Below are 26,639 nucleotides of genomic sequence, written 5' to 3' on the forward strand. Positions count from 1 at the left end.
GTATCTTAAAGTAAATTATTTTCTTCAGGAAAAATTCCCTAGCTGCGTGAATATGAGTCGAAATTGCTCAGTTGGGAGAGTGTTAGACTGAAGATCTAAAGGTCCCTGGTTCGATCCTAGGTTTCGGCAACAGGAGAGGTTTTTGGATCGTATATCTTAAAGTAAATTATTTTCTTCAGGAAAAATTCCCTAGCTGCTTGAACAAGAGCCGAAATAGCTCAGTTGGAAGAGCGTTAGACTAAAGATCTAAAGGTCCTGGTTCGATCCCGGGTTTCGGCAACATGAAAGCTTTCTGGGTCGTGTATATTAAAGTAAACTTTTTTCCCAAGGAAAGTGTCCCTAGATACAAGAAAAAGAGCCGAAATAGCTTAGTTGGGAGAGTGTTAGACTGAAGATCTAAAGGTCCCTGGTTTGATCCCAGGTTTCGGCAATATGAAATATTTTTGGATAGTATATCTTAGAGTAAATTATTTGCTTCAGAAAAGTTTCCCTGGTTTCATGAAAGAGAGCCGAAATAGCTCAGATGGGAGGGCGTTAGACTGAAAATCTAAAGGTCCCTGGTTCGATCCCGGGTTTCGGCAACAGGAGAGGTTTTTGGATCGTGTATCTTAAAGTAAATTATTTGCTTCAGGAAAAATTCCCTAGCTGCTTGAATATGAGCCGAAATAGCTCAGTTGGGAGAGCGTTAGACTGAAGATCTAAAGGTCCCTGGTTCGATCCCGGGTTTCGGCAACACGAGAGCTTTTTGGGTCGTGTATCTTAAAGTAAATTATTTGCTTCAGGAAAAATTCCCTAGCTGCTTGAACAAGAGCCGAAATATCTCAGTTGGAAGAGCGTTAGACCTCAGATTAATAACCCCTGGATATGAAAGGAAATAGGGAGGCATACTTGAATAGGGCATCGGCATCTCTAGCGCCCCTATAGTCAAAACTTGGAAACAAGTTACCCCAAACAGACTCGTGTGCTACTCCATGCATTTTAAGCCTCGGCTACTTTTTATCCGCGGTTCCCGTTTCTTTTTCTCTTCTCATCCCGGTACCTGGTCCGGAGGTTTTGGTCACTAAATTAGGTAGGCTTTTGGTTTTTTATTTATGTAAAAATTAGATTAAACTATTAATTTGATAAATCAAATGACAACTTTCGTAAGAACAGCGTTTGCTAGGCATTTTTTGAAAATATTTAATGTCTTCAACTTAACATCGAAGACACAAAAAACCCGTTTACGTTTACTAGGCCTTGCCGGTACAACCGTACAATTCATACTGCGTCGTCTGCATGGGGTGACAAAGTTCTACGTTTTGACGTCTGAGGGCGCCACATGGCGATACTATTTGAAAACGCCCAGTTTTGCTTGCCTTTCATATCCAGGGGTTATTAATCTGAGGTTAGACTAAAGATCTGAAGGTCCCTGGTTTGATCCCAGGTTTCGGCAATATGAATTCTTTTTGGATAGTATATCTTAAAGTAAATTATTTGCTTCAGAAAAGTTTCCCTGGTTTCATGAAAGAGAGCCGAAATAGCTCAGTTGGGAGGGCGTTAGACTGAAGATCTAAAGGGCCTGGTTCGATCCCGGGTTTCGGCAACATGAAAGCTTTCTGGGCCGTGTACATTAAGGTAAACTTTTTTCCCAAGGAAAGTGTCCCTAGTTACAAGAAAAAGAGCCGAAATAGCTTAGTTGGGAGAGCGTTAGACTGAAGATCTAAAGGTCCCTGGTTTGATCCCAGGTTTCGGCAATATGTAATATTTTTGGATAGTATATCTTAGAGTAAATTATTTGCTTCAGAAAAGTTTCCCTGGTTTCATGAAAGAGAGCCGAAATAGCTCAGATGGGAGGGCGTTAGACTGAAAATCTGAAGGTCCCTGGTTCGATCCCGGGTTTCGGCAACAGGAGAGGTTTTTGGATCGTGTATCTTAAAGTAAATTATTTGCTTCAGGAAAAATTCCCTAGCTGCTTGAATATGAGCCGAAATAGCTCAGTTGGGAGAGCGTTAGACTGAAGATCTAAAGGTCCCTGGTTCGATCCCGGGTTTCGGCAACACGAGAGCTTTTTGGGTCGTGTATCTTAAAGTAAATTATTTGCTTCAGGAAAAATTCCCTAGCTGCTTGAACAAGAGCCGAAATATCTCAGTTGGAAGAGCGTTAGACCTCAGATTAATAACCCCTGGATATGAAAGGAAATAGGGAGGCATACTTGAATAGGGCATCGGCATCTCTAGCGCCCCTATAGTCAAAACTTGGAAACAAGTTACCCCAAACAGACTCGTGTGCTACTCCATGCATTTTAAGCCTCGGCTACTTTTTATCCGCGGTTCCCGTTTCTTTTTCTCTTCTCATCCCGGTACCTGGTCCGGAGGTTTTGGTCACTAAATTAGGTAGGCTTTTGGTTTTTTATTTATGTAAAAATTAGATTAAACTATTAATTTGATAAATCAAATGACAACTTTCGTAAGAACAGCGTTTGCTAGGCATTTTTTGAAAATATTTAATGTCTTCAACTTAACATCGAAGACACAAAAAACCCGTTTACGTTTACTAGGCCTTGCCGGTACAACCGTACAATTCATACTGCGTCGTCTGCATGGGGTGACAAAGTTCTACGTTTTGACGTCTGAGGGCGCCACATGGCGATACTATTTGAAAACGCCCAGTTTTGCTTGCCTTTCATATCCAGGGGTTATTAATCTGAGGTTAGACTAAAGATCTGAAGGTCCCTGGTTTGATCCCAGGTTTCGGCAATATGAATTCTTTTTGGATAGTATATCTTAAAGTAAATTATTTGCTTCAGAAAAGTTTCCCTGGTTTCATGAAAGAGAGCCGAAATAGCTCAGTTGGGAGGGCGTTAGACTGAAGATCTAAAGGGCCTGGTTCGATCCCGGGTTTCGGCAACATGAAAGCTTTCTGGGTCGTGTACATTAAGGTAAACGTTTTTCCCAAGGAAAGTGTCCCTAGTTACAAGAAAAAGAGCCGAAATAGCTTAGTTGGGAGAGCGTTAGACTGAAGATCTAAAGGTCCCTGGTTTGATCCCAGGTTTCGGCAATATGTAATATTTTTGGATAGTATATCTTAGAGTAAATTATTTGCTTCAGAAAAGTTTCCCTGGTTTCATGCAAGGGAGCCGAAATAGCTCAGATGGGAGGGCGTTAGACTGAAAATCTAAAGGTCCCTGGTTCGATCCTGGGTTTCGGCAACGGGAGAGGTTTTTGGATCGTGTATCTTATAGTAAATTATTTGCTTCAGGAAAAATTCCCTAGCTGCTTGAATATGAGCCGAAATAGCTCAGTTGGGAGAGCGTTAGACTGAAGATCTAAAGGTCCCTGGTTCGATCCCGGGTTTCGGCAACACGAGAGCTTTTTGGGTCGTGTATCTTAAAGCAAATTACTTGCTTCAGGAAAAATTCCCTAGCGGCTTGAATATGAGCCGAAATAGCTCAGTTGGGAGAGCGTTAGACTGAAGATCTAAAGGTCCCTGGTTCGATCCCGGGTTTCGGCAACACGAGAGCTTTTTGGGTCGTGTATCTTAAAGCAAATTACTTGCTTCAGGAAAAATTCCCTAGCGGCTTGAATATGAGCCGAAATAGCTCAGTTGGGAGAGCGTTAGACTGAAGATCTAAAGGTCCCTGGTTTGATCCCAGGTTTCGGCAATATGAAATCTTTTTGGATAGTATATCTTAAAGTAAATTATTTGCTTCAGGAAAAATTCCCTAGCTGCTTGAATGTGAGCCGAAATAGCTCAGTTGGGAGAGCGTTAGACTGAAGATCTAAAGGTCCCTGTTTCGATCCCGGGTTTCGGCAACACGAGAGCTTTTTGGGTCGTGTATCTTAAAGTAAATTACTTGCTTCAGGAAAAATTCCCTAGCGGCTTGAATATGAGCCGAAATAGCTCAGTTGGGAGAGCGTTAGACTGAAGATCTAAAGGTCCCTGGTTCGATCCCGGGTTTCGGCAACACGAGAGCTTTTTGGGTCGTGTACCTTAAGGTGAATTACTTTCTTCAGGAAAAATTCCCTAGCTGCTTGAATATGAGCCGAAATAGCTCAGGTGGGAGAGCGTTAGACTGAAGATCTAAAGGTCCCTGTTTCGATCCCGGGTTTCGGCATCACGAGAGCTTTTTGGGTCGTGTATCTTAAAGTAAATTACTTGCTTCAGGAAAAATTCCCTAGCGGCTGGAATATGAGCCGAAATAGCTCAGTTGGGAGAGCGTTAGACTGAAGATCTAAAGGTCCCTGGTTCGATCCCGGGTTTCGGCATCACGAGAGCTTTTTGGGTCGAGTATCTTAAAGTAAATTATTTGCTTCAGGAAAGATTACCTGGTTGCATGAATAAGAGCCGAAAAGCTCTGTTGCGAGAGCGTTAGGCTGAAGATCTAAAGGTCCCTGGTTCGATCCCGGGTTTCGGAAATACGAGAGCTTTTTGGGTCGAGTATCTTAAAGTAAATTATTTGCTTCAGGAAAGTCTACCTGGTTGCATGAATAAGAGCCGAAATAGCTCAGTTGGGAGAGCGTTAGACTGAAGATCTAAAGGTCCCTGGTTCGATCCCGGGTTTCGGCAACAGCAGAGGTGTTTGGATCGTGTATCTTAAAGTAAATTATTTTCTTCAGGAAAAATTCCCTAGCTGCGTGATTATGAGCCGAAATTGCTCAGTTGGGAGAGCGTTAGACTGAAGATCTAAAGCTCCCTGGTTCGATCCCGGGTTTCGGAAATACGAGAGCTTTTTGGGTCGTGTATCTTAAAGTAAATTATTTGCTTCAGGAAAGATTCCCTAGCTGCTTGAATATGAGCCGAAATAGCTCAGTTGGGAGAGCGTTAGACTGAAGATCTAAAGGTCCCTGGTTCGATCCCGGGTTTCAGCAACACGAGAGCTTTTTGGGTCGTGTATCTTAAAGTAAATTATTTGCTTCAGAAAAGTTTCCCTGGTTTCATGAAAGAGAGCCGAAATAGCTCAGTTGGGAGGGCGTTAGACTGAAGATCTAAAGGTCCCTGGTTCGATCCCGGGTTTCGGCAACAGGAGAGGTTTTTGGATCGTGTACCTTAAGGTAAATTACTTTCTTCAGGAAAAATTCCCAAGTTGCTTGAACATGAGCCGAAATAGCTCAGTTGGGAGAGCGTTAGACTGAAGATCTAAAGGTCCCTGGTTTCGGCAACATGAAAGCTTTTTGGGTCGTGTACATTAAAGTAAACTGCTTTCCCAAGGAAAGTGTCCCTGGTTACATGAAAAAGAGCCGAAATAGCTTAGTTGGGAGAGCGTTAGACTGAAGATCTAAAGGTCCCGGGTTTCGGCAACAGCAGAGGTGTTTGGATCGTGTATCTTAAAGTAAATTATTTTCTTCAGGAAAAATTCCCTAGCTGCGTGATTATGAGCCGAAATTGCTCAGTTGGGAGAGCGTTAGACTGAAGATCTAAAGCTCCCTGGTTCGATCCCGGGTTTCGGAAATACGAGAGCTTTTTGGGTCGTGTATCTTAAAGTAAATTATTTGCTTCAGGAAAGATTCCCTAGCTGCTTGAATATGAGCCGAAATAGCTCAGTTGGGAGAGCGTTAGATTGAAGATCTAAAGGTCCCTGGTTCGATCCCGGGTTTCAGCAACACGAGAGCTTTTTGGGTCGAGTATCTTAAAGTAAATTATTTGCTTCAGGAAAGTCTACCTGGTTGCATGAATAAGAGCCGAAATAGCTCAGTTGGGAGAGCGTTAGACTGAAGATCTAAAGGTCCCTGGTTCGATCCCGGGTTTCGGCAACAGCAGAGGTGTTTGGATCGTGTATCTTAAAGTAAATTATTTTCTTCAGGAAAAATTCCCTAGCTGCGTGAATATGAGCCGAAATTGCTCAGTTGGGAGAGCGTTAGACTGAAGATCTAAAGGTCCCTGGTTCGATCCCGGGTTTCAGCAACACGAGAGCTTTTTGGGTCGTGTATCTTAAAGTAAATTATTTGCTTCAGGAAAGTTTACCTGGTTGAATAAACGAGAACCGAAATAGCTTAGTTGGGAGAGCGTTAGACTGAAGATCTAAAGGTCCCTGGTTCGATCCTAGGTTTCGGCAACAGGAGAGGTTTATGGATCGTGTATCTTAAAGTAAATTATTTTCTTCAGGAAAAATTCCCTAGCTGCTTGAACAAGAGCCGAAATAGCTCAGTTGGAAGAGCGTTAGACTGAAGATCTAAAGGTCCCTGGTTCGATCCCGGGTTTCGGCAACAGGAGAGGTTTTTGGATCGTGTACCTTAAGGTAAATTACTTTCTTCAGGAAAAATTCCCAAGTTGCTTGAACATGAGCCGAAATAGCTCAGTTGGGAGAGCGTTAGACTGAAGATCTAAAGGTCCCTGGTTTCGGCAACATGAAAGCTTTTTGGGTCGTGTACATTAAAGTAAACTGCTTTCCCAAGGAAAGTGTCCCTGGTTACATAAAAAGAGCCGAAATAGCTTAGTTGGGAGAGCGTTAGACTGAAGATCTAAAGGTCCCGGGTTTCGGCAACAGCAGAGGTGTTTGGATCGTGTATCTTAAAGTAAATTATTTTCTTCAGGAAAAATTCCCTAGCTGCGTGATTATGAGCCGAAATTGCTCAGTTGGGAGAGCGTTAGACTGAAGATCTAAAGCTCCCTGGTTCGATCCCGGGTTTCGGAAATACGAGAGCTTTTTGGGTCGTGTATCTTAAAGTAAATTATTTGCTTCAGGAAAGTTTACCTGGTTGCATGAATAAGAGCCGAAATAGCTCAGTTGGGAGAGCGTTAGACTGAAGATCTAAAGGTCCGTGGTTCGATCCCGGGTTTCGGCAACATGAAAGCTTTTTGGGTCGTGTACATTAAAGTAAACTACTTTCCAAGGAAAGTGTCCCTGGTTACATGAAAAAGAGCCGAAATAGCTTAGTTGGGAGAGCGTTAGACTGAAGATCTAAAGGTCCCTGGTTTGATCCCAGTTTTCGGCAATAGTAAATCTTTTTGCATCGTGTATCTTAAAGTAAATTATTTGCTTCAGGAAAAATTCCCTAGCTGCTTGAATATGAGCCGAAATAGCTCAGTTGGGAGAGCGTTAGACTGAAGATCTAAAGGTCCCTGGTTCGATCCCGGGTTTCGGCAACACGAGAGCTTTTTGGGTCGTGTACCTTAAAGTAAATTATTTGCTTCAGGAAAGTTTACCTGGTTGCATGAACGAGAGCAGAAATAGCTCAGTTGGGAGAGCGTTAGACTGAAGATCTAAAGGTCCCTGGTTCGATCCCGGGTTTCGGCAACAGGAGAGGTTTTTGGATCGTGTACCTTAAGGTAAATTACTTTCTTCAGGAAAAATTCCCAAGTTGCTTGAACATGAGCCGAAATAGCTCAGTTGGGAGAGCGTTAGACTGAAGATCTAAAGGTCCCTGGTTCGATCCCGGGTTTCGGCATCACGAGAGCTTTATGGGTCGAGTATCTTAAAGTAAATTATTTGCTTCAGGAAAGTTTACCTGGTTGCATGAATAAGAGCCGAAATAGCTCAGTTGGGAGAGCGTTAGACTGAAGATCTAAAGGTCCCGGGTTTCGGCAACATGAAAGCTTTTTGGGTCGTGTACATTAAAGTAAACTGCTTTCCCAAGGAAAGTGTCCCTGGTTACATGAAAAAGAGCCGAAATAGCTTAGTTGGGAGAGCGTTAGACTGAAGATCTAAAGGTCCCGGGTTTCGGCAACAGCAGAGGTGTTTGGATCGTGTATCTTAAAGTAAATTATTTTCTTCAGGAAAAATTCCCTAGCTGCGTGATTATGAGCCGAAATTGCTCAGTTGGGAGAGCGTTAGACTGAAGATCTAAAGCTCCCTGGTTCGATCCCGGGTTTCGGAAATACCAGAGCTTTTTGGGTCGTGTATCTTAAAGTAAATTATTTGCTTCAGGAAAGATTCCCTAGCTGCTTGAATATGAGCCGAAATAGCTCAGTTGGGAGAGCGTTAGACAGAAGATCTAAAGGTCCCTGGTTCGATCCCGGGTTTCAGCAACACGAGAGCTTTTTGGGTCGTGTATCTTAAAGTAAATTATTTGCTTCAGAAAAGTTTCCCTGGTTTCATGAAAGAGAGCCGAAATAGCTCAGTTGGGAGGGCGTTAGACTGAAGATCTAAAGGTCCCTGGTTCGATCCCGGGTTTCGGCAACAGGAGAGGTTTTTGGATCGTGTACCTTAAGGTAAATTACTTTCTTCAGGAAAAATTCCCAAGTTGCTTGAACATGAGCCGAAATAGCTCAGTTGGGAGAGCGTTAGACTGAAGATCTAAAGGTCCCTGGTTTCGGCAACATGAAAGCTTTTTGGGTCGTGTACATTAAAGTAAACTGCTTTCCCAAGGAAAGTGTCCCTGGTTACATGAAAAAGAGCCGAAATAGCTTAGTTGGGAGAGCGTTAGACTGAAGATCTAAAGGTCCCGGGTTTCGGCAACAGCAGAGGTGTTTGGATCGTGTATCTTAAAGTAAATTATTTTCTTCAGGAAAAATTCCCTAGCTGCGTGATTATGAGCCGAAATTGCTCAGTTGGGAGAGCGTTAGACTGAAGATCTAAAGCTCCCTGGTTCGATCCCGGGTTTCGGAAATACGAGAGCTTTTTGGGTCGTGTATCTTAAAGTAAATTATTTGCTTCAGGAAAGATTCCCTAGCTGCTTGAATATGAGCCGAAATAGCTCAGTTGGGAGAGCGTTAGATTGAAGATCTAAAGGTCCCTGGTTCGATCCCGGGTTTCAGCAACACGAGAGCTTTTTGGGTCGAGTATCTTAAAGTAAATTATTTGCTTCAGGAAAGTCTACCTGGTTGCATGAATAAGAGCCGAAATAGCTCAGTTGGGAGAGCGTTAGACTGAAGATCTAAAGGTCCCTGGTTCGATCCCGGGTTTCGGCAACAGCAGAGGTGTTTGGATCGTGTATCTTAAAGTAAATTATTTTCTTCAGGAAAAATTCCCTAGCTGCGTGAATATGAGCCGAAATTGCTCAGTTGGGAGAGCGTTAGACTGAAGATCTAAAGGTCCCTGGTTCGATCCCGGGTTTCAGCAACACGAGAGCTTTTTGGGTCGTGTATCTTAAAGTAAATTATTTGCTTCAGGAAAGTTTACCTGGTTGAATAAACGAGAACCGAAATAGCTTAGTTGGGAGAGCGTTAGACTGAAGATCTAAAGGTCCCTGGTTCGATCCTAGGTTTCGGCAACAGGAGAGGTTTTTGGATCGTGTATCTTAAAGTAAATTATTTTCTTCAGGAAAAATTCCCTAGCTGCTTGAACAAGAGCCGAAATAGCTCAGTTGGAAGAGCGTTAGACTAAAGATCTAAAGGTCCCTGGTTTGATCCCAGGTTTCGGTAATATGAAATCTTTTTGGATAGTATATCTTAAAGTAAATTATTTGCTAAAGAAAAGTTTCCCTGGTTTCATGAAAGAGAGCCGAAATAGCTCAGTTGGGGGGGCGTTAGACTGAAGATCTAAAGGTCCCTGGTTCGATCCCGGGTTTCGGCAACAGGAGAGGTTTTTGGATCGTGTACCTTAAGGTAAATTACTTTCTTCAGGAAAAATTCCCAAGTTGCTTGAACATGAGCCGAAATAGCTCAGTTGGGAGAGCGTTAGACTGAAGATCTAAAGGTCCCTGGTTTCGGCAACATGAAAGCTTTTTGGGTCGTGTACATTAAAGTAAACTGCTTTCCCAAGGAAAGTGTCCCTGGTTACATGAAAAAGAGCCGAAATAGCTTAGTTGGGAGAGCGTTAGACTGAAGATTTAAAGGTCCCGGGTTTCGGCAACAGCAGAGGTGTTTGGATCGTGTATCTTAAAGTAAATTATTTTCTTCAGGAAAAATTCCCTAGCTGCGTGATTATGAGCCGAAATTGCTCAGTTGGGAGAGCGTTAGACTGAAGATCTAAAGCTCCCTGGTTCGATCCCGGGTTTCGGAAATACGAGAGCTTTTTGGGTCGTGTATCTTAAAGTAAATTATTTGCTTCAGGAAAGTTTACCTGGTTGCATGAATAAGAGCCGAAATAGCTCAGTTGGGAGAGCGTTAGACTGAAGATCTAAAGGTCCGTGGTTCGATCCCGGGTTTCGGCAACATGAAAGCTTTTTGGGTCGTGTACATTAAAGTAAACTACTTTCCAAGGAAAGTGTCCCTGGTTACATGAAAAAGAGCCGAAATAGCTTAGTTGGGAGAGCGTTAGACTGAAGATCTAAAGGTCCCTGGTTTGATCCCAGTTTTCGGCAATAGTAAATCTTTTTGCATCGTGTATCTTAAAGTAAATTATTTGCTTCAGGAAAAATTCCCTAGCTGCTTGAAAATGAGCCGAAATAGCTCAGTTGGGAGAGCGTTAGACTGAAGATCTAAAGGTCCCTGGTTCGATCCCGGGTTTCGGCAACACGAGAGCTTTTTGGGTCGTGTACCTTAAAGTAAATTATTTGCTTCAGGAAAGTTTACCTGGTTGCATGAACGAGAGCAGAAATAGCTCAGTTGGGAGAGCGTTAGACTGAAGATCTAAAGGTCCCTGGTTCGATCCCGGGTTTCGGCAACAGGAGAGGTTTTTGGATCGTGTACCTTAAGGTAAATTACTTTCTTCAGGAAAAATTCCCAAGTTGCTTGAACATGAGCCGAAATAGCTCAGTTGGGAGAGCGTTAGACTGAAGATGTAAAGGTCCCTGGTTCGATCCCGGGTTTCGGCATCACGAGAGCTTTATGGGTCGAGTATCTTAAAGTAAATTATTTGCTTCAGGAAAGTTTACCTGGTTGCATGAATAAGAGCCGAAATAGCTCAGTTGGGAGAGCGTTAGACTGAAGATCTAAAGGTCCCGGGTTTCGGCAACATGAAAGCTTTTTGGGTCGTGTACATTAAAGTAAACTGCTTTCCCAAGGAAAGTGTCCCTGGTTACATGAAAAAGAGCCGAAATAGCTTAGTTGGGAGAGCGTTAGACTGAAGATCTAAAGGTCCCGGGTTTCGGCAACAGCAGAGGTGTTTGGATCGTGTATCTTAAAGTAAATTATTTTCTTCAGGAAAAATTCCCTAGCTGCGTGATTATGAGCCGAAATTGCTCAGTTGGGAGAGCGTTAGACTGAAGATCTAAAGCTCCCTGGTTCGATCCCGGGTTTCGGAAATACGAGAGCTTTTTGGGTCGTGTATCTTAAAGTAAATTATTTGCTTCAGGAAAGATTCCCTAGCTGCTTGAATATGAGCCGAAATAGCTCAGTTGGGAGAGCGTTAGACTGAAGATCTAAAGGTCCCTGGTTCGATCCCGGGTTTCAGCAACACGAGAGCTTTTTGGGTCGTGTATCTTAAAGTAAATTATTTGCTTCACAAAAGTTTCCCTGGTTTCATGAAAGAGAGCCGAAATAGCTCAGTTGGGAGGGCGTTAGACTGAAGATCTAAAGGTCCCTGGTTCGATCCCGGGTTTCGGCAACAGGAGAGGTTTTGGATCGTGTACCTAAAGGTAAATTACTTTCTTCAGGAAAAATTCCCAAGTTGCTTGAACATGAGCCGAAATAGCTCAGTTGGGAGAGCGTTAGACTGAAGATCTAAAGGTCCCTGGTTTCGGCAACATGAAAGCTTTTTGGGTCGTGTACATTAAAGTAAACTGCTTTCCCAAGGAAAGTGTCCCTGGTTACATGAAAAAGAGCCGAAATAGCTTAGTTGGGAGAGCGTTAGACTGAAGATCTAAAGGTCCCGGGTTTCGGCAACAGCAGAGGTGTTTGGATCGTGTATCTTAAAGTAAATTATTTTCTTCATGAAAAATTCCCTAGCTGCGTGATTATGAGCCGAAATTGCTCAGTTGGGAGAGCGTTAGACTGAAGATCTAAAGCTCCCTGGTTCGATCCCGGGTTTCGGATATACGAGAGCTTTTTGGGTCGTGTATCTTAAAGTAAATTATTTGCTTCAGGAAAGATTCCCTAGCTGCTTGAATATGAGCCGAAATAGCTCAGTTGGGAGAGCGTTAGATTGAAGATCTAAAGGTCCCTGGTTCGATCCCGGGTTTCAGCAACACGAGAGCTTTTTGGGTCGAGTATCTTAAAGTAAATTATTTGCTTCAGGAAAGTCTACCTGGTTGCATGAATAAGAGCCGAAATAGCTCAGTTGGGAGAGCGTTAGACTGAAGATCTAAAGGTCCCTGGTTCGATCCCGGGTTTCGGCAACAGCAGAGGTGTTTGGATCGTGTATCTTAAAGTAAATTATTTTCTTCAGGAAAAATTCCCTAGCTGCGTGATTATGAGCCGAAATTGCTCAGTTGGGAGAGCGTTAGACTGAAGATCTAAAGCTCCCTGGTTCGATCCCGGGTTTCGGAAATACGAGAGCTTTTTGGGTCGTGTATCTTAAAGTAAATTATTTGCTTCAGGAAAGATTCCCTAGCTGCTTGAATATGAGCCGAAATAGCTCAGTTGGGAGAGCGTTAGATTGAAGATCTAAAGGTCCCTGGTTCGATCCCGGGTTTCAGCAACACGAGAGCTTTTTGGGTCGAGTATCTTAAAGTAAATTATTTGCTTCAGGAAAGTCTACCTGGTTGCATGAATAAGAGCCGAAATAGCTCAGTTGGGAGAGCGTTAGACTGAAGATCTAAAGGTCCCTGGTTCGATCCCGGGTTTCGGCAACAGCAGAGGTGTTTGGATCGTGTATCTTAAAGTAAATTATTTTCTTCAGGAAAAATTCCCTAGCTGCGTGAATATGAGCCGAAATTGCTCAGTTGGGAGAGCGTTAGACTGAAGATCTAAAGGTCCCTGGTTCGATCCCGGGTTTCAGCAACACGAGAGCTTTTTGGGTCGTGTATCTTAAAGTAAATTATTTGCTTCAGGAAAGTTTACCTGGTTGAATAAACGAGAACCGAAATAGCTTAGTTGGGAGAGCGTTAGACTGAAGATCTAAAGGTCCCTGGTTCGATCCAAGGTTTCGGCAACAGGAGAGGTTTTTGGATCGTGTATCTTAAAGTAAATTATTTTCTTCAGGAAAAATTCCCTAGCTGCTTGAACAAGAGCCGAAATAGCTCAGTTGGAAGAGCGTTAGACTAAAGATCTAAAGGTCCCTGGTTTGATCCCAGGTTTCGGTAATATGAAATCTTTTTGGATAGTATATCTTAAAGTAAATTATTTGCTTCAGAAAAGTTTCCCTGGTTTCATGAAAGAGAGCCGAAATAGCTCAGTTGGGAGGGCGTTAGACTGAAGATCTAAAGGTCCCTGGTTCGATCGCGGGTTTCGGCAACAGGAGAGGTTTTTGGATCGTGTACCTTAAGGTAAATTACTTTCTTCAGGAAAAATTCCCAAGTTGCTTGAACATGAGCCGAAATAGCTCAGTTGGGAGAGCGTTAGACTGAAGATCTAAAGGTCCCTGGTTTCGGCAACATGAAAGCTTTTTGGGTCGTGTACATTAAAGTAAACTGCTTTCCCAAGGAAAGTGTCCCTGGTTACATGAAAAAGAGCCGAAATAGCTTAGTTGGGAGAGCGTTAGACTGAAGATCTAAAGGTCCCGGGTTTCGGCAACAGCAGAGGTGTTTGGATCGTGTATCTTAAAGTAAATTATTTTCTTCAGGAAAAATTCCCTAGCTGCGTGATTATGAGCCGAAATTGCTCAGTTGGGAGAGCGTTAGACTGAAGATCTAAAGCTCCCTGGTTCGATCCCGGGTTTCGGAAATACGAGAGCTTTTTGGGTCGTGTATCTTAAAGTAAATTATTTGCTTCAGGAAAGATTCCCTAGCTGCTTGAATATAATAAAATAATAATAATAAAAAAGGCTTTTATTGGATCAACCTTTAAGAAAAATTCTTATTTACAAAGGAGTCCGTGGAGTATATTTTAATTTAAATTAATTTAAAATGTTTTTAATAGCAGTTTTAAACAGTTTTGTAGGTTCAATTGACTTTATAGAGGCGTCCAGGTCGTTCCAGGCCTTGATACCTCTGTATTTAGTGCTCTTTGGACGGAATTTTGAGTTGAAAGATTCGACATAGAAGTTATTTCTATAGTTCCTGGTAGAGCTAGATTGCCTAGGATCAGGGAACCAATCAAGCATATATTGTGGGACATTTCTGTTTTTGATGTTATGCATCAAGACTAAGAGGTTATAGTTGTAATTTGTTTTGAGCGAAGTTATTTGCGCTAGTTCTATGGCCTTAGTGGCAGAGGAATACTTTGTCATTTTAGTTATAAGTTTTGCACACATTTTATGTTGAGCTTCCAGTTTAGCAGTGTTATTTGACGTCGTGTTGTGGTAGAATATATCACCGTAGTCAAATACGGGTTTTATGCAAGCAATGTAAATTAAACGCAAAGTTGCTGTGTCCAAGCAGTTCTGTAAAGGCTTTAGTAGCCATATTCTGGATTTTACTTTATTTGCAACGTAGTTGATTTGCTCTGCCCAAGATAGTAATTCGTCTAGCCAGACTCCTAGGTATTTGAAGGTTTTAACTCGGAAGATAGAGCCATTACAGAGAGTTTCTAAGTTTATTGAATTATCTCTGGACTTCATGTTCGGGGAGAAAACCATGAATTTCGTTTTCTTCTCATTAAGAAATAGTCCTTTGTCGTTTAGTCCTTTCTTTAGATTGCTAATGTCTTGTTCCATAGCTGTTATCAGCTGGTCTAGATTTTTGTGTGCTCCTATTATGGCGCTATCGTCGGCGTATTCATTGGCCGTTGAGTGTTTTAGAGTTTTGTGCAATTCAGATGTATACAAGTTAAACAATAGGGGACCCAGCACACTACCTTGTGGGACCCCATGTTTAACTGGCAGATTCTGAGAATATTTATTGGCGTAGTGCACAGACTGATATCTGTCTTTCAAATAGGATGCGAACCATGATAGCGCTTTGTCTTCAATTCCAGCATTTAGTAAGTCACTCAAAAGGATATCGTGTTGCACTGTATCGAAAGCTTTTGAGAGGTCTATAAAAACTACTAAGACGTACATTCCTTGGTTTAGATTTTCCAGAATCGTCTCATAAAGGTTGAATATGCAGGTTTTAGTTGAGTGCTTTTCTCGGAAGCCAGATTGCAGGGTGTAAAACACCTTATGTTCTTCTAGATATTTATATATATTTTTATGCACTATTCTTTCACAAACCAGAGATAAAGATGGTAAAATAGATATGGGTCTGTAGTTCTTTGGATTAGTAACGTTTCCATCCTTATATATTGGAATGACTTGGGCTTGTTTCCATTGTTTCGGGTAGGAGCCGGTAGTGAATGTTAAATTTATTATTTTAGTAACTACACTAGCAATTACACTGTTAGAAAAAAAGGTGTTTCATGGGTGTTCGGAAATACCTTGAGGTGTTTATAAACTCTTTTTTGAGATTTTTTAACTGAGATGGTGTTTCCTCCGAAAAAAGGTGCTAGTTGACTCTTTTAAGGTATTTTTTAAGGAAATGGTGATTCACAGGCACGTAGACACACCTTTAGGTGTTAATTGACCCTTAGTTAATATTTTTTTAAACGGAAATAGTGTTATTAATATAAATCTGTTCGAATGGTGCGAATAAACACCTTTGGGATTTACTTTACACATTTTTAGCTGATATGGTGTTTATTAAGTGAAAGGTTATTGATATGAGCTTAGAGGGAAATAATCTTCTAATTCTACCTGCATAGTGAAGCATCCTAAAAATATCCCAAAGATTTTAAAAATCAAAATTATTTTATATTTCTTAAGACTAGCTTATTCTAATATTTGAGAGAATTTATACTTATTTTGATTTTTCAATCATTGCAAAATAATTCTCGAAGAGTTAAATATGCTGGAATGTCTTGGAATTAGAGTAATTCGTAAAAAATCACTTGAATTTCCCCTTGACACAGGTTTTTATCTCTCAGAGTGACGATGACGTCACGGAAAGAAATTACACTGGACGTATCTGTGTGTCTGAGATGAAACAAAGCTTTATAGCTACACAACTACTAAAAGAATCGTAATGCCGAAAAATATTTAAAATATTTCGATTTAATATTCTGCAAAAAGAAAATGTAATCGTTTTGTAAGAGATCTTATCATCCTACTCGCTTTATATTAACTTTGATATGCGTGTTGTGTCTCGATTCAGATGCAATCTTCATTAATCGTTCTATATATACTCTCAATTTTGTCATTCGAAAGAAATAAGTTTATCTTAAACAGGAGTCTTAAATAATTAAATAAATATAAGTGATATGAATTATTTTAATTGTCAGTATTTTTCGATAATTATAGTTAGGTCGGTTTAAGAAACTTAATTCCTAAAATAATCTTAAACATAGCTATCTATAAAGTTATACTTCTAGGAAACACCTATATCAGAACTTTTGTAAATTTTGGGTATATAAGGTGATTGATTCACACTAAGAGATAAGAAATGCGCAATTGCGTGAACCTTTGGTGGAAGCTCTGCCATTAGGAGGCTAGACGTTTCTCATGTCTCACGTGTGGCGTATGTGGAGTACACCAAAACCTAGTGCATGGTGTTGTTAGAAACCATTAAATACCGGTTGGAATTGGGTGAAACAATTGGTTGTTAGACAGCAGATGAAGGAGTAACGGATAGTTAATAATTGACGTTAAATAAGATGGATATAGCAACGAAGAAACATTTTCCGAATTTCTGTATACTGCGAAAGCTGTTCGGAAATGACGAACACGTTTGGTTAGATTTGCCAACTGCGAACGCGGTGACAGACAGACACACAGACACGTCCAGTGCAAAACCTCTCCGTGACGTCATCGTCACTCGGAGAAGTAAAACTTCTACTTCATTACGCTATCGCCGCACTTGTATTTCTAATGGTAAATACCACATACACGCTAATCTGTATTTATTGTCTTCTGACAACACCATCATATAGTCTTCAGTGTATACCACATACACGCCAATCTGAAACGTTGGCTTCTACTCCATTATCATCGTTGGGATTAAGATGTACGCGCGATCGGGTTACGAGAAACGACTAGCCTCCCAATTTCAGGGCTTAGACCAAAGGTTCACGCAATAGCGGTTATTCCTACCAATTTTGAATCAATCGCCTTATTTACCCTTACTTTCCACAAATTGTGAAAACAGTTTACGCTAGAAGTCAAACGTCAATATATGTTTAAAATCATTTTAAGAATAATGTTCTTAAAACCACTTAACTAGAATTAAGGTAAAATACTGACGATTAAAAAAATTAATATCATTTATATTTATTTAAATATTTAAGATAATTTTCTTTCTTCGGAACAACACAAGTGAAAGTTTATATAGAACGAGTAATGAAGATTGCATCTGAGTCGAAACACTACACGCATCTCATAGTTAATATAAAGCGAGTAGGGTGAAAAGATTTCTTACAAAACTATAACATTTTCTTATTGTAGAATATTAAATGAAAATTTGTTAAGTATGTTTCGGCATATCGATTCTTTATGTTGTTTTGTAGCTATAAAGCTCTGTTTCATTTCAATATTCCAAGAAGATCTTTTATATTAATATATCAAATTTGGTGTTTACTTTTTAACTCAGCTTTACTACATTAATATACAGTGTAAACATGAAATTAAACTTTCCTAGTTACACTGAATGTTACTTTTAAATATTTTAGTAAGCGTTGTTCGGATTGGTTCCTTGAATTCTTGTGTCTTTGAGGTCTTGACGGTTCACAGTGAGCCGAAAATTAAATGCACATTTGAATCAGGTCCTTAAATAGAACTATTGAGGATATACAGTAAAGGTTAAACGTAACCATTTCACACGCATACCAATTCTTACACAGTTGAATAAGGCTTACAGCAGAAAAAACGTTTACCCTTAATCCACTGGATTTGAGCAGCAGATTTTGAGCGACAAATCTATGGTAACTCATGTGTTTTGAAAAAATAAATTTCAAAAAACACCTTCTACAGAGTCTATAGACACCTTTCTGGTATAATTATAAACCTCTATTAAGGGTTTTGTTTTAAACCTAACAGGAATTAAAAAGCACCAACGTCATTGGAATTTAAAAACACCAAATTAGTCTCAAAAAGACCTTTTTTTAAGGGTTTATAAACACTTTTTCTGGTATTAATATACACCTCTATTCAAAGCGATTAAAACACCTAACAGGATTTAAAAAGGACCTTCAGAGAAGGTATTATTTCGCACCGTTTTGAAAGGTGCGTATTGACATCCTCTCGAATGGTGCTTTTAAACACCAATAGAGGTGCTCCTGGGGATGCATTAGGAAACACCTCTAAAGGTTTCAAACAGTTCCATTTTTTTTAACAGTGTATGGCAGCTAATGATTTAAGGAGAGCAGGCGCCAGACCGTCTATCCCAGTGGCTTTATTTGGTTTTATCTTCTTCAGTATATTGAAGACTGTGGTTTCATCGACTAAATCAAAATCTGTTAGGGCAACTGGCGAAATCTCTCCAGGAGGGTGAATTTGTGAGATTGGCCTTAAAACCTGTTTGTTCATATTTGTGGTACGGGCTGCTATTAGTTTGTCGGCTGTATGAACAAAGTAGTCATTTAATTTGTTCACTATTTGGTTAGGCTCATCAAATGTTTGGTTATCATATTCGATTTTGGTTATTTGTTTACTATTTCTCATTTTTAAGTAGGGTTTTATCGTTTTCCAGACATCTGAAGTTCTTCCTGATTCTAGTTTCTTCTTAAAGTAACTTGATTTTTGTCTGTGAATGAGGCTGGTTACGTAATTTCTTTGCAATCTGTATTGATGGAGGTAGAATTCTTTATTTACTGATTGACGACTTTTTGTTTTGTAAGTATCTCGCAGGTGCATCTGACTCTTAACATAGGGGTTCAGCCATGGCGCATTTTCCAATCTGACGTATTTACTTCTAAGCGGCGCATGTGAATCTAAGCAGCTAGTTATTGCTTGTGTTAGATACTGTATTCCTAGATCCGCGTCGGAGATTTCAGACTCAGTTATGTCTAATTTCTGTTGTAGCTCTTTAACAAACCTCTCGGTATCTATCTTTTTAAGGTTCCTAACAGCCTTTAGGGTGTTTCTAGTTTTTGGACATGTCTTTCTCCTTGTTATATATGTCAGGTCGTGATCGGATACACTACAGGTGATAACTTTTGTTTCTGTAATTCTATCTGGGTAATTGGTGTATATATGGTCGATTAAGGTTTTAGTTTTTAATGTTATTCTAGTTGGAACAGTAATTAGTTGCTTAAGATCGATCATAGCCTGTTGTAATTGCTTAGTTTTTGTTGATAGAGAGTTTATTTGCATTAGGTCGCAGTTAGTGTCCCCAAGAACTATAATCTCTGTATTTGATTTTAAGTAAACAGATTCTATATAATTTCGTAAGTTATCAGCAGTATCGGGAAATTTTGCGTTTGGAGGAATATATATTACTCCGATAACTAATCTGCTAGAATTTTTATATTCGATAGAGGTCCACATTGACTCCAAGTTTGACTCAGCTAAGTTGTTTTCTTCGATTTGATTCAGGCGGGTAATCGGAATTCCAGATTTATAGTAAATAGCTACACCTCCTCCATTTTTACCACATCGATCTTGCCTCCATAAAGAGTACCCATTTATGTTGCATACCAAGTCTGGGATATCATCTTTCAACCATGTTTCAGTTAGGCCAAGTATATCTAAATTGTATTGTCTTAATAGATATTCAATCTCTGTAATTTTGTATTTTAGGCTGCGTATATTTAATTGACCGATTTTAAGACCTTTATCTTTATAATTATTGTTTAAAAAGTTGTTTACTTGGTAATAGAGTCACACCTCATCAGTAGGAGTATCTCTTCTTATTCTTATCCCGGCTGGCCAATTGCTCTTGTTTCGCATTGTATTTTCTTGGTCCCTTGCGCAGTCGACAATAAAGGTCTTTGTATACCGGCCTGATTCCATTATTGTTGTTATAATAGGTGTTATCTGCAGATCTTGAAGGTGCTCTTGTAGATCTTTTAGCTCCGTGTCACTCGAAAAGTTAGATAAGATGAATCTCACGGAAGTTACGCCACACCGTATATCAGTGGGATCCCCATGGGTGCCCCAAACTTTAGTATCCTTCGATTTTGTTCGGCCTAGGATGGCACAAGATATACCGATTGGCCATATCTCTGGTTTAAGTACATCTTCTAGTGCTGTAGAGGTGTTTAGGATAAAGTTTCGATAGTCACCTTTGGGATCTTTTGAGGAGGTTCTCAAGCTGGTAATGTCTATGTTCTTACTTTCTATATATTCTGCTAGCGAGTTTTCTGTTGTATCGTTAGCACAGTTTCCAATGTAGTATACGTCATTTTCTTTCAACGCTTTTAATTTGAAAGTTTTCTCCAAGTCGTCGGCTTTAGGGCCTGGTCTTGTCGAATTAAGCTTGGGGTTTGTCTTTTGTTGTTTATTTTTATCTTTGTTGAGTTTATGAGATGTGGAACTATCCTGGTGTTTAGTGTAGAGGTCCGTATATTTATTCTTTACAAATGGTTTTTCTATTTGTCTCGGATTTGCTCTGTTACGTTGATTTTTTGGATCAAGAACCGCATCCTTGTAGCTCTGTGAAATTGATTTCTCTACCGAAGGGTTAGTTACAGCATATATTTCTCGGGGTATATGGGGTACCAAACCTTGATGTTTGTTTTTGTTGTGCATTTGTTCTTCAAGCAGTTTGAAACTATCCGAGGTTACCTCTTGTACGGTTTTTATAGTTTCTTCGTTTGCCCTTAGCGCAACTTTTATAGAGTTAAGTTCACCCATAACGTTTTCTTTAAGTTCCTGAGAGGAAGTTGTAACTTGATCTACAGCCGTAGACTGACATTGTAGCTCTTTGGTCATGTCATCCAACTGTTCATTTACCAGTGCTATTGATTCATTGATGTCTTGTACTTCTTGGGTTCTTTTCCCCTTCCATGATTTAAGTTTCTTCAGTTCAGGGAGAAGTGATTTAAGCTCGATTAAGTCTTGGAGGCATTCCGGGCAAATCCAGAAAGAGCCCGGGACCACTTTCGTTAATGCAAGGCACTTTATGTGAAACCATTCATTACAAAAACCACAGTTTAGCATGTCCCCATGTTTTTGTCCACCACGGTTGAATTTGCAAGCCGTTAAACAATAGTTTGTCATTATGTTGTTAATAGTTAATAATTCCGGTAGATAAATACCAACGTCCGTTTATTATTCGTTAAAACTCATTTAAAATAGAGGGAAGATTAAAATTTGTTATCAACTTTACTAAGCCTTAGTCAGGTTAAAAGCGTTTCACAATCAGGCCGAGGCTTAACGGGAGCTAGAATCCGTGCGACTGTGATTCACGAGATGTGATTAAATAATATGAGCCGAAATAGCTCAGTTGGGAGAGCGTTAGATTGAAGATCTAAAGGTCCCTGGTTCGATCCCGGGTTTCAGCAACAGCAGAGGTGTTTGGATCGTGTATCTTAAAGTAAATTATTTTCTTCAGGAAAAATTCCCTAGCTGCGTGAATATGAGCCGAAATTGCTCAGTTGGGAGAGCGTTAGACTGAAGATCTAAAGGTCCCTGGTTCGATCCCGGGTTTCGGAAATACGAGAGCTTTTTGGGTCGTGTATCTTAAAGTAAATTATTTGCTTCAGGAAAAATTCCCTAGCTCCTTGAATATGAGCCGAAATAGCTCAGTTGGGAGAGCGTTAGACTGAAGATCTAAAGGTCCTTGGTTCGATACCGGGTTTCGGCAACACGAGAGCTTTTTGGGTCGAGTATCTTAAAGTAAATTATTTGCTTCAGGAAAGTCTACCTGGTTGCATGAATAAGAGCCGAAATAGCTCAGTTGGGAGAGCGTTAGACTGAAGATCTAAAGGTCCCTGGTTCGATCCCGGGTTTCGGCAACAGCAGAGGTGTTTGGATCGTGTATCTTAAAGTAAATTATTTTCTTCAGGAAAAATTCCCTAGCTGCGTGAATATGAGCCGAAATTGCTCAGTTGGGAGAGCGTTAGACTGAAGATCTAAAGGTCCCTGGTTCGATCCCGGGTTTCGGAAATACGAGAGCTTTTTGGGTCGTGTATCTTAAAGTAAATTATTTGCTTCAGGAAAAATTCCCTAGCTCCTTGAATATGAGCCGAAATAGCTCAGTTGGGAGAGCGTTAGACTGAAGATCTAAAGGTCCTTGGTTCGATACCGGGTTTCGGCAACACGAGAGCTTTTTGGGTCGTGTACCTTAAGGTCAATTACTTTCTTCAGGAACAATTCCCTGGCTGTTTGAATATGAGCCGAAATAGCTCAGGTGGGAGAGCGTTAGTCTGAAGATCTAAAGGTTCCTGGTTCGCTCCCGGGTTTCTTCATCACGAGAGCTTTTTGGGTCGAGTATCTTAAAGCAAATTTTTTGCTTCAGGAAAGTTTACCTGGTTGCATGAATAAGAGCCGAAATAGCTCAGTTGGGAGAGCGTTAGACTGAAGATCTAAAGGTCCCTGGTTCGATCCCGGGTTTCGGCAACACGAGAGGTTTTTGGATCGTGTATCTTAAAGTGAATTATTTTCTTAGGGAAAAATTCCCTAGCTGCATGAATATAAGCCGAAATAGCTCAGTTGGGAGAGCGTTAGACTGAAGATCTAAAGGTCCCTGGTTCGATCCCGGGTTGCGGCAACACGAGAGGTTTTTGGGTCGTGTATCTTAAAGTAAATTATTTGCTTCAGGAAAGTTTACCTGGTTGCTTGAACATGAGCCGAAATAGCTCAGTTGGGAGAGCGTTAGACTGAAGATCTAAAGGTCCCTGGTTCGATCCCGGGTTTCGGCATCACGAGAGCTTTTTGGGTCGAGTATCTTAAAGTAAATTATTTGCTTCAGGAAAGTTTACCTGATTGCATGAATAAGAGCCGAAATAGCTCAGTTGGGAGAGCGTTAGACTGAAGATCTAAAGGTCCCTGGTTCGATCCCGGGTTTCGGCAACAGCAGAGGTGTTTTTATCGTGTATCTTAAAGTAAATTATTTTCTTCAGGAAAAATTCCCTAGCTGCGTGAATATGAGCTGAAATTGCTTAGTTGGGAGAGCGTTAGACTGAAGATCTAAAGGTCCCTGGTTCGATCCCGGGTTTCGGAAATACGAGAGCTTTTTGGGTCGTGTATCTTAAAGTAAATTATTTGCTTCAGGAAAAATTCCCTAGCTGCTTGAAGATGAGCCGAAATAGCTCAGTTGGGAGAGCGTTAGACTGAAGATCTAAAGGTCCTTGGTTCGATACCGGGTTTCGGCGACACGAGAGCTTTTTGTGTCGTGTACCTTAAGGTCAATTACTTTCTTCAGGAAAAATTCCCTGGCTGTTTGAATATGAGCCGAAATAGCTCAGTTGGGAGAGCGTTAGTCTGAAGATCTAAAGGTCCCTGGTTCGCTCCCGGGTTTCTTCATCACGAGAGCTTTTTGGGTCGAGTATCTTAAAGTAAATTATTTGCTTCAGGAAAGTTTACCTGGTTGCATGAATAAGAGCCGAAATAGCTCAGTTGGGAGAGCGTTAGACTGAAGATCTAAAGGTCCGTGGTTCGATCCCGGGTTTCGGCAACATGAAAGCTTTTTGGGTCGTGTACATTAAAGTAAACTACTTTCCAAGGAAAGTGTCCCTGGTTACATGAAAAAGAGCCGAAATAGCTTAGTTGGGAGAGCGTTAGACTGAAGATCTAAAGGTCCCTGGTTTGATCCCAGTTTTCGGCAATAGTAAATCTTTTTGCATCGTGTATCTTAAAGTAAATTATTTGCTTCAGGAAAAATTCCCTAGCTTCTTGAATATGAGCCGAAATAGCTCAGTTGGGAGAGCGTTAGACTGAAGATCTAAAGGTCCCTGGTTCGATCCCGGGTTTCGGCAACACGAGAGCTTTTTGGGTCGTGTACCTTAAAGTAAATTATTTGCTTCAGGAAAGTTTACCTGGTTGCATGAACGAGAGCAGAAATAGCTCAGTTGGGAGAGCGTTAGACTGAAGATCTAAAGGTCCCTGGTTCGATCCCGGGTTTCGGCAACAGGAGAGGTTTTTGGATCGTGTACCTTAAGGTAAATTACTTTCTTCAGGAAAAATTCCCAAGTTGCTTGAACATGAGCCGAAATAGCTCAGTTGGGAGAGCGTTAGACTGAAGATCTAAAGGTCCCTGGTTCGATCCCGGGTCTCGGCATCACGAGAGCTTTATGGGTCGAGTATCTTAAAGTAAATTATTTGCTTCAGGAAAGTTTACCTGGTTGCATGAATAAGAGCCGAAATAGCTCAGTTGGGAGAGCGTTAGACTGAAGATCTAAAGGTCCCGGGTTTCGGCAACATGAAAGCTTTTTGGGTCGTGTACATTAAAGTAAACTGCTTTCCCAAGGAAAGTGTCCCTGGTTACATGAAAAAGAGCCGAAATAGCTTAGTTGGGAGAGCGTTACACTGAAGATCTAAAGGTCCCGGGTTTCGGCAACAGCAGAGGTGTTTGGATCGTGTATCTTAAAGTAAATTATTTTCTTCAGGAAAAATTCCCTAGCTGCGTGATTATGAGCCGAAATTGCTCAGTTGGGAGAGCGTTAGACTGAAGATCTAAAGCTCCCTGGTTCGATCCCGGGTTTCGGAAATACGAGAGCTTTTTGGGTCGTGTATCTTAAAGTAAATTATTTGCTTCAGGAAAGATTCCCTAGCTACTTGAATATGAGCCGAAATAGCTCAGTTGGGAGAGCGTTAGACTGAAGATCTAAAGGTCCCTGGTTCGATCCCGGGTTTCAGCAACACGAGAGCTTTTTGGGTCGAGTATCTTAAAGTAAATTATTTGCTTCAGAAAAGTTTCCCTGGTTTCATGAAAGAGAGCCGAAATAGCTCAGTTGGGAGGGCGTTAGACTGAAGATCTAAAGGTCCCTGGTTCGATCCCGGGTTTCGGCAACAGGAGAGGTTTTTGGATCGTGTACCTTAAGGTAAATTACTTTCTTCAGGAAAAATTCCCAAGTTGCTTGAACATGAGCCGAAATAGCTCAGTTGGGAGAGCGTTAGACTGAAGATCTAAAGGTCCCTGGTTCGATCCCGGGTTTCGGAAATACGAGAGCTTTTTGGGTCGTGTATCTTAAAGTAAATTATTTGCTTCAGGAAAAATTCCCTAGCTCCTTGAATATGAGCCGAAATAGCTCAGTTGGGAGAGCGTTAGACTGAAGATCTAAAGGTCCTTGGTTCGATACCGGGTTTCGGCAACACGAGAGCTTTTTGGGTCGTGTACCTTAAGGTCAATTACTTTCTTCAGGAACAATTCCCTGGCTGTTTGAATATGAGCCGAAATAGCTCAGGTGGGAGAGCGTTAGTCTGAAGATCTAAAGGTTCCTGGTTCGCTCCCGGGTTTCTTCATCACGAGAGCTTTTTGGGTCGAGTATCTTAAAGCAAATTTTTTGCTTCAGGAAAGTTTACCTGGTTGCATGAATAAGAGCCGAAATAGCTCAGTTGGGAGAGCGTTAGACTGAAGATCTAAAGGTCCCTGGTTCGATCCCGGGTTTCGGCAACAGGAGAGGTTTTTGGATCGTGTATCTTAAAGTGAATTATTTTCTTAGGGAAAAATTCCCTAGCTGCATGAATATAAGCCGAAATAGCTCAGTTGGGAGAGCGTTAGACTGAAGATCTAAAGGTCCCTGGTTCGATCCCGGGTTGCGGCAACACGAGAGCTTTTTGGGTCGTGTATCTTAAAGTAAATTATTTGCTTCAGGAAAGTTTACCTGGTTGCTTGAACATGAGCCGAAATAGCTCAGTTGGGAGAGCGTTAGACTGAACATCTAAAGGTCCCTGGTTCGATCCCGGGTTTCGGCATCACGAGAGCTTTTTGGGTCGAGTATCTTAAAGTAAATTATTTGCTTCAGGAAAGTTTACCTGATTGCATGAATAAGAGCCGAAATAGCTCAGTTGGGAGAGCGTTAGACTGAAGATCTAAAGGTCCCTGGTTCGATCCCGGGTTTCGGCAACAGCAGAGGCGTTTTTATCGTGTATCTTAAAGTAAATTATTTTCTTCAGGAAAAATTCCCTAGCTGCGTGAATATGAGCTGAAATTGCTTAGTTGGGAGAGCGTTAGACTGAAGATCTAAAGGTCCCTGGTTCGATCCCGGGTTTCGGAAATACGAGAGCTTTTTGGGTCGTGTATCTTAAAGTAAATTATTTGCTTCAGGAAAAATTCCCTAGCTGCTTGAATATGAGCCGAAATAGCTCAGTTGGGAGAGCGTTAGACTGAAGATCTAAAGGTCCTTGGTTCGATACCGGGTTTCGGCAACACGAGAGCTTTTTGTGTCGTGTACCTTAAGGTCAATTACTTTCTTCAGGAAAAATTCCCTGGCTGTTTGAATATGAGCCGAAATAGCTCAGTTGGGAGAGCGTTAGTCTGAAGATCTAAAGGTCCCTGGTTCGCTCCCGGGTTTCTTCATCACGAGAGCTTTTTGGGTCGAGTATCTTAAAGTAAATTATTTGCTTCAGGAAAGTTTACCTGGTTGCATGAATAAGAGCCGAAATAGCTCAATTGGGAGAGCGTTAGACTGAAGATCTAAAGGTCCCTGGTTCGATCCCGGGTTTCGGCAACATGAAAGCTTTTTGGGTCGTGTACATTAAAGTTAACTACTTTCCCAAGGAAAGTGTCCCTGGTTACATGAAAAAGAGCCGAAATAGCTTAGTTGGGAGAGCGTTAGACTGAAGATCTAAAGGTCCCTGGTTTGATCCCAGTTTTCGGCAAAAGTAAATCTTTTTGGATCGTGTATCTTAAAGTAAATTATTTGCTTCAGGAAAAATTTCCTAGCTGCTTGAATATGAGCCAAAATAGCTCAGTTGGGAGAGCGTTAGAGTGAAGATCTAAAGGTCCCTG

At 41.0% G+C, this 26,639-nt stretch overlaps 40 non-coding genes across 40 annotated transcripts; all 40 read left to right on the forward strand.

Moving 5' to 3' along the window:
• The first annotated feature begins 207 nt into the window (after positions 1-207).
• TRNAF-AAA (transfer RNA phenylalanine (anticodon AAA)) lies at positions 208-279 on the forward strand. The gene has a single exon. It is a non-coding gene; the product is annotated as a tRNA-Phe (tRNA).
• A 380-nt stretch (positions 280-659) lies between these two features.
• On the forward strand, positions 660-732 carry TRNAF-GAA (transfer RNA phenylalanine (anticodon GAA)). Its single transcript has one exon. It is a non-coding gene; the product is annotated as a tRNA-Phe (tRNA).
• A 1,230-nt stretch (positions 733-1,962) lies between these two features.
• TRNAF-GAA (transfer RNA phenylalanine (anticodon GAA)) lies at positions 1,963-2,035 on the forward strand. The gene has a single exon. It is a non-coding gene; the product is annotated as a tRNA-Phe (tRNA).
• A 1,230-nt stretch (positions 2,036-3,265) lies between these two features.
• On the forward strand, positions 3,266-3,338 carry TRNAF-GAA (transfer RNA phenylalanine (anticodon GAA)). Its single transcript has one exon. It is a non-coding gene; the product is annotated as a tRNA-Phe (tRNA).
• Positions 3,339-3,416: 78 nt separating this feature from the next.
• Positions 3,417-3,489, forward strand: TRNAF-GAA (transfer RNA phenylalanine (anticodon GAA)). Its single transcript has one exon. It is a non-coding gene; the product is annotated as a tRNA-Phe (tRNA).
• A 78-nt stretch (positions 3,490-3,567) lies between these two features.
• Positions 3,568-3,640, forward strand: TRNAF-GAA (transfer RNA phenylalanine (anticodon GAA)). Its single transcript has one exon. It is a non-coding gene; the product is annotated as a tRNA-Phe (tRNA).
• A 229-nt stretch (positions 3,641-3,869) lies between these two features.
• Positions 3,870-3,942, forward strand: TRNAF-GAA (transfer RNA phenylalanine (anticodon GAA)). Its single transcript has one exon. It is a non-coding gene; the product is annotated as a tRNA-Phe (tRNA).
• Positions 3,943-4,171: 229 nt separating this feature from the next.
• TRNAF-GAA (transfer RNA phenylalanine (anticodon GAA)) lies at positions 4,172-4,244 on the forward strand. The gene has a single exon. It is a non-coding gene; the product is annotated as a tRNA-Phe (tRNA).
• A 228-nt stretch (positions 4,245-4,472) lies between these two features.
• Positions 4,473-4,545, forward strand: TRNAF-GAA (transfer RNA phenylalanine (anticodon GAA)). Its single transcript has one exon. It is a non-coding gene; the product is annotated as a tRNA-Phe (tRNA).
• A 229-nt stretch (positions 4,546-4,774) lies between these two features.
• TRNAF-GAA (transfer RNA phenylalanine (anticodon GAA)) lies at positions 4,775-4,847 on the forward strand. Its single transcript has one exon. It is a non-coding gene; the product is annotated as a tRNA-Phe (tRNA).
• A 78-nt stretch (positions 4,848-4,925) lies between these two features.
• Positions 4,926-4,998, forward strand: TRNAF-GAA (transfer RNA phenylalanine (anticodon GAA)). The gene has a single exon. It is a non-coding gene; the product is annotated as a tRNA-Phe (tRNA).
• A 658-nt stretch (positions 4,999-5,656) lies between these two features.
• Positions 5,657-5,729, forward strand: TRNAF-GAA (transfer RNA phenylalanine (anticodon GAA)). The gene has a single exon. It is a non-coding gene; the product is annotated as a tRNA-Phe (tRNA).
• Positions 5,730-6,109: 380 nt separating this feature from the next.
• Positions 6,110-6,182, forward strand: TRNAF-GAA (transfer RNA phenylalanine (anticodon GAA)). The gene has a single exon. It is a non-coding gene; the product is annotated as a tRNA-Phe (tRNA).
• An 807-nt stretch (positions 6,183-6,989) lies between these two features.
• Positions 6,990-7,062, forward strand: TRNAF-GAA (transfer RNA phenylalanine (anticodon GAA)). Its single transcript has one exon. It is a non-coding gene; the product is annotated as a tRNA-Phe (tRNA).
• A 229-nt stretch (positions 7,063-7,291) lies between these two features.
• Positions 7,292-7,364, forward strand: TRNAF-GAA (transfer RNA phenylalanine (anticodon GAA)). The gene has a single exon. It is a non-coding gene; the product is annotated as a tRNA-Phe (tRNA).
• Positions 7,365-8,022: 658 nt separating this feature from the next.
• TRNAF-GAA (transfer RNA phenylalanine (anticodon GAA)) lies at positions 8,023-8,095 on the forward strand. Its single transcript has one exon. It is a non-coding gene; the product is annotated as a tRNA-Phe (tRNA).
• Positions 8,096-8,753: 658 nt separating this feature from the next.
• Positions 8,754-8,826, forward strand: TRNAF-GAA (transfer RNA phenylalanine (anticodon GAA)). The gene has a single exon. It is a non-coding gene; the product is annotated as a tRNA-Phe (tRNA).
• Positions 8,827-9,206: 380 nt separating this feature from the next.
• On the forward strand, positions 9,207-9,279 carry TRNAF-AAA (transfer RNA phenylalanine (anticodon AAA)). Its single transcript has one exon. It is a non-coding gene; the product is annotated as a tRNA-Phe (tRNA).
• Positions 9,280-10,238: 959 nt separating this feature from the next.
• TRNAF-GAA (transfer RNA phenylalanine (anticodon GAA)) lies at positions 10,239-10,311 on the forward strand. The gene has a single exon. It is a non-coding gene; the product is annotated as a tRNA-Phe (tRNA).
• Positions 10,312-11,120: 809 nt separating this feature from the next.
• TRNAF-GAA (transfer RNA phenylalanine (anticodon GAA)) lies at positions 11,121-11,193 on the forward strand. The gene has a single exon. It is a non-coding gene; the product is annotated as a tRNA-Phe (tRNA).
• Positions 11,194-11,271: 78 nt separating this feature from the next.
• Positions 11,272-11,344, forward strand: TRNAF-GAA (transfer RNA phenylalanine (anticodon GAA)). The gene has a single exon. It is a non-coding gene; the product is annotated as a tRNA-Phe (tRNA).
• Positions 11,345-12,001: 657 nt separating this feature from the next.
• Positions 12,002-12,074, forward strand: TRNAF-GAA (transfer RNA phenylalanine (anticodon GAA)). The gene has a single exon. It is a non-coding gene; the product is annotated as a tRNA-Phe (tRNA).
• Positions 12,075-12,454: 380 nt separating this feature from the next.
• Positions 12,455-12,527, forward strand: TRNAF-GAA (transfer RNA phenylalanine (anticodon GAA)). Its single transcript has one exon. It is a non-coding gene; the product is annotated as a tRNA-Phe (tRNA).
• A 380-nt stretch (positions 12,528-12,907) lies between these two features.
• Positions 12,908-12,980, forward strand: TRNAF-AAA (transfer RNA phenylalanine (anticodon AAA)). The gene has a single exon. It is a non-coding gene; the product is annotated as a tRNA-Phe (tRNA).
• An 8,498-nt stretch (positions 12,981-21,478) lies between these two features.
• On the forward strand, positions 21,479-21,551 carry TRNAF-GAA (transfer RNA phenylalanine (anticodon GAA)). Its single transcript has one exon. It is a non-coding gene; the product is annotated as a tRNA-Phe (tRNA).
• A 78-nt stretch (positions 21,552-21,629) lies between these two features.
• Positions 21,630-21,702, forward strand: TRNAF-GAA (transfer RNA phenylalanine (anticodon GAA)). The gene has a single exon. It is a non-coding gene; the product is annotated as a tRNA-Phe (tRNA).
• Positions 21,703-21,931: 229 nt separating this feature from the next.
• Positions 21,932-22,004, forward strand: TRNAF-GAA (transfer RNA phenylalanine (anticodon GAA)). Its single transcript has one exon. It is a non-coding gene; the product is annotated as a tRNA-Phe (tRNA).
• A 229-nt stretch (positions 22,005-22,233) lies between these two features.
• TRNAF-GAA (transfer RNA phenylalanine (anticodon GAA)) lies at positions 22,234-22,306 on the forward strand. Its single transcript has one exon. It is a non-coding gene; the product is annotated as a tRNA-Phe (tRNA).
• Positions 22,307-22,535: 229 nt separating this feature from the next.
• TRNAF-GAA (transfer RNA phenylalanine (anticodon GAA)) lies at positions 22,536-22,608 on the forward strand. The gene has a single exon. It is a non-coding gene; the product is annotated as a tRNA-Phe (tRNA).
• Positions 22,609-22,686: 78 nt separating this feature from the next.
• Positions 22,687-22,759, forward strand: TRNAF-GAA (transfer RNA phenylalanine (anticodon GAA)). Its single transcript has one exon. It is a non-coding gene; the product is annotated as a tRNA-Phe (tRNA).
• An 832-nt stretch (positions 22,760-23,591) lies between these two features.
• TRNAF-GAA (transfer RNA phenylalanine (anticodon GAA)) lies at positions 23,592-23,664 on the forward strand. The gene has a single exon. It is a non-coding gene; the product is annotated as a tRNA-Phe (tRNA).
• A 229-nt stretch (positions 23,665-23,893) lies between these two features.
• TRNAF-GAA (transfer RNA phenylalanine (anticodon GAA)) lies at positions 23,894-23,966 on the forward strand. The gene has a single exon. It is a non-coding gene; the product is annotated as a tRNA-Phe (tRNA).
• Positions 23,967-24,473: 507 nt separating this feature from the next.
• Positions 24,474-24,546, forward strand: TRNAF-GAA (transfer RNA phenylalanine (anticodon GAA)). The gene has a single exon. It is a non-coding gene; the product is annotated as a tRNA-Phe (tRNA).
• A 78-nt stretch (positions 24,547-24,624) lies between these two features.
• Positions 24,625-24,697, forward strand: TRNAF-GAA (transfer RNA phenylalanine (anticodon GAA)). Its single transcript has one exon. It is a non-coding gene; the product is annotated as a tRNA-Phe (tRNA).
• A 229-nt stretch (positions 24,698-24,926) lies between these two features.
• TRNAF-GAA (transfer RNA phenylalanine (anticodon GAA)) lies at positions 24,927-24,999 on the forward strand. The gene has a single exon. It is a non-coding gene; the product is annotated as a tRNA-Phe (tRNA).
• A 229-nt stretch (positions 25,000-25,228) lies between these two features.
• Positions 25,229-25,301, forward strand: TRNAF-GAA (transfer RNA phenylalanine (anticodon GAA)). Its single transcript has one exon. It is a non-coding gene; the product is annotated as a tRNA-Phe (tRNA).
• A 229-nt stretch (positions 25,302-25,530) lies between these two features.
• Positions 25,531-25,603, forward strand: TRNAF-GAA (transfer RNA phenylalanine (anticodon GAA)). The gene has a single exon. It is a non-coding gene; the product is annotated as a tRNA-Phe (tRNA).
• A 78-nt stretch (positions 25,604-25,681) lies between these two features.
• TRNAF-GAA (transfer RNA phenylalanine (anticodon GAA)) lies at positions 25,682-25,754 on the forward strand. Its single transcript has one exon. It is a non-coding gene; the product is annotated as a tRNA-Phe (tRNA).
• Positions 25,755-25,983: 229 nt separating this feature from the next.
• TRNAF-GAA (transfer RNA phenylalanine (anticodon GAA)) lies at positions 25,984-26,056 on the forward strand. The gene has a single exon. It is a non-coding gene; the product is annotated as a tRNA-Phe (tRNA).
• A 229-nt stretch (positions 26,057-26,285) lies between these two features.
• Positions 26,286-26,358, forward strand: TRNAF-GAA (transfer RNA phenylalanine (anticodon GAA)). The gene has a single exon. It is a non-coding gene; the product is annotated as a tRNA-Phe (tRNA).
• The last annotated feature ends 281 nt before the right edge of the window (positions 26,359-26,639 follow it).

The sequence above is a fragment of the Phalangium opilio genome, unplaced genomic scaffold (genome assembly GCF_054372755.1).
Source record: "Phalangium opilio isolate 3A_F unplaced genomic scaffold, DU_Popi_V2 ptg000217l_1, whole genome shotgun sequence".
Lineage (NCBI taxonomy): Eukaryota > Metazoa > Arthropoda > Arachnida > Opiliones > Phalangiidae > Phalangium > Phalangium opilio.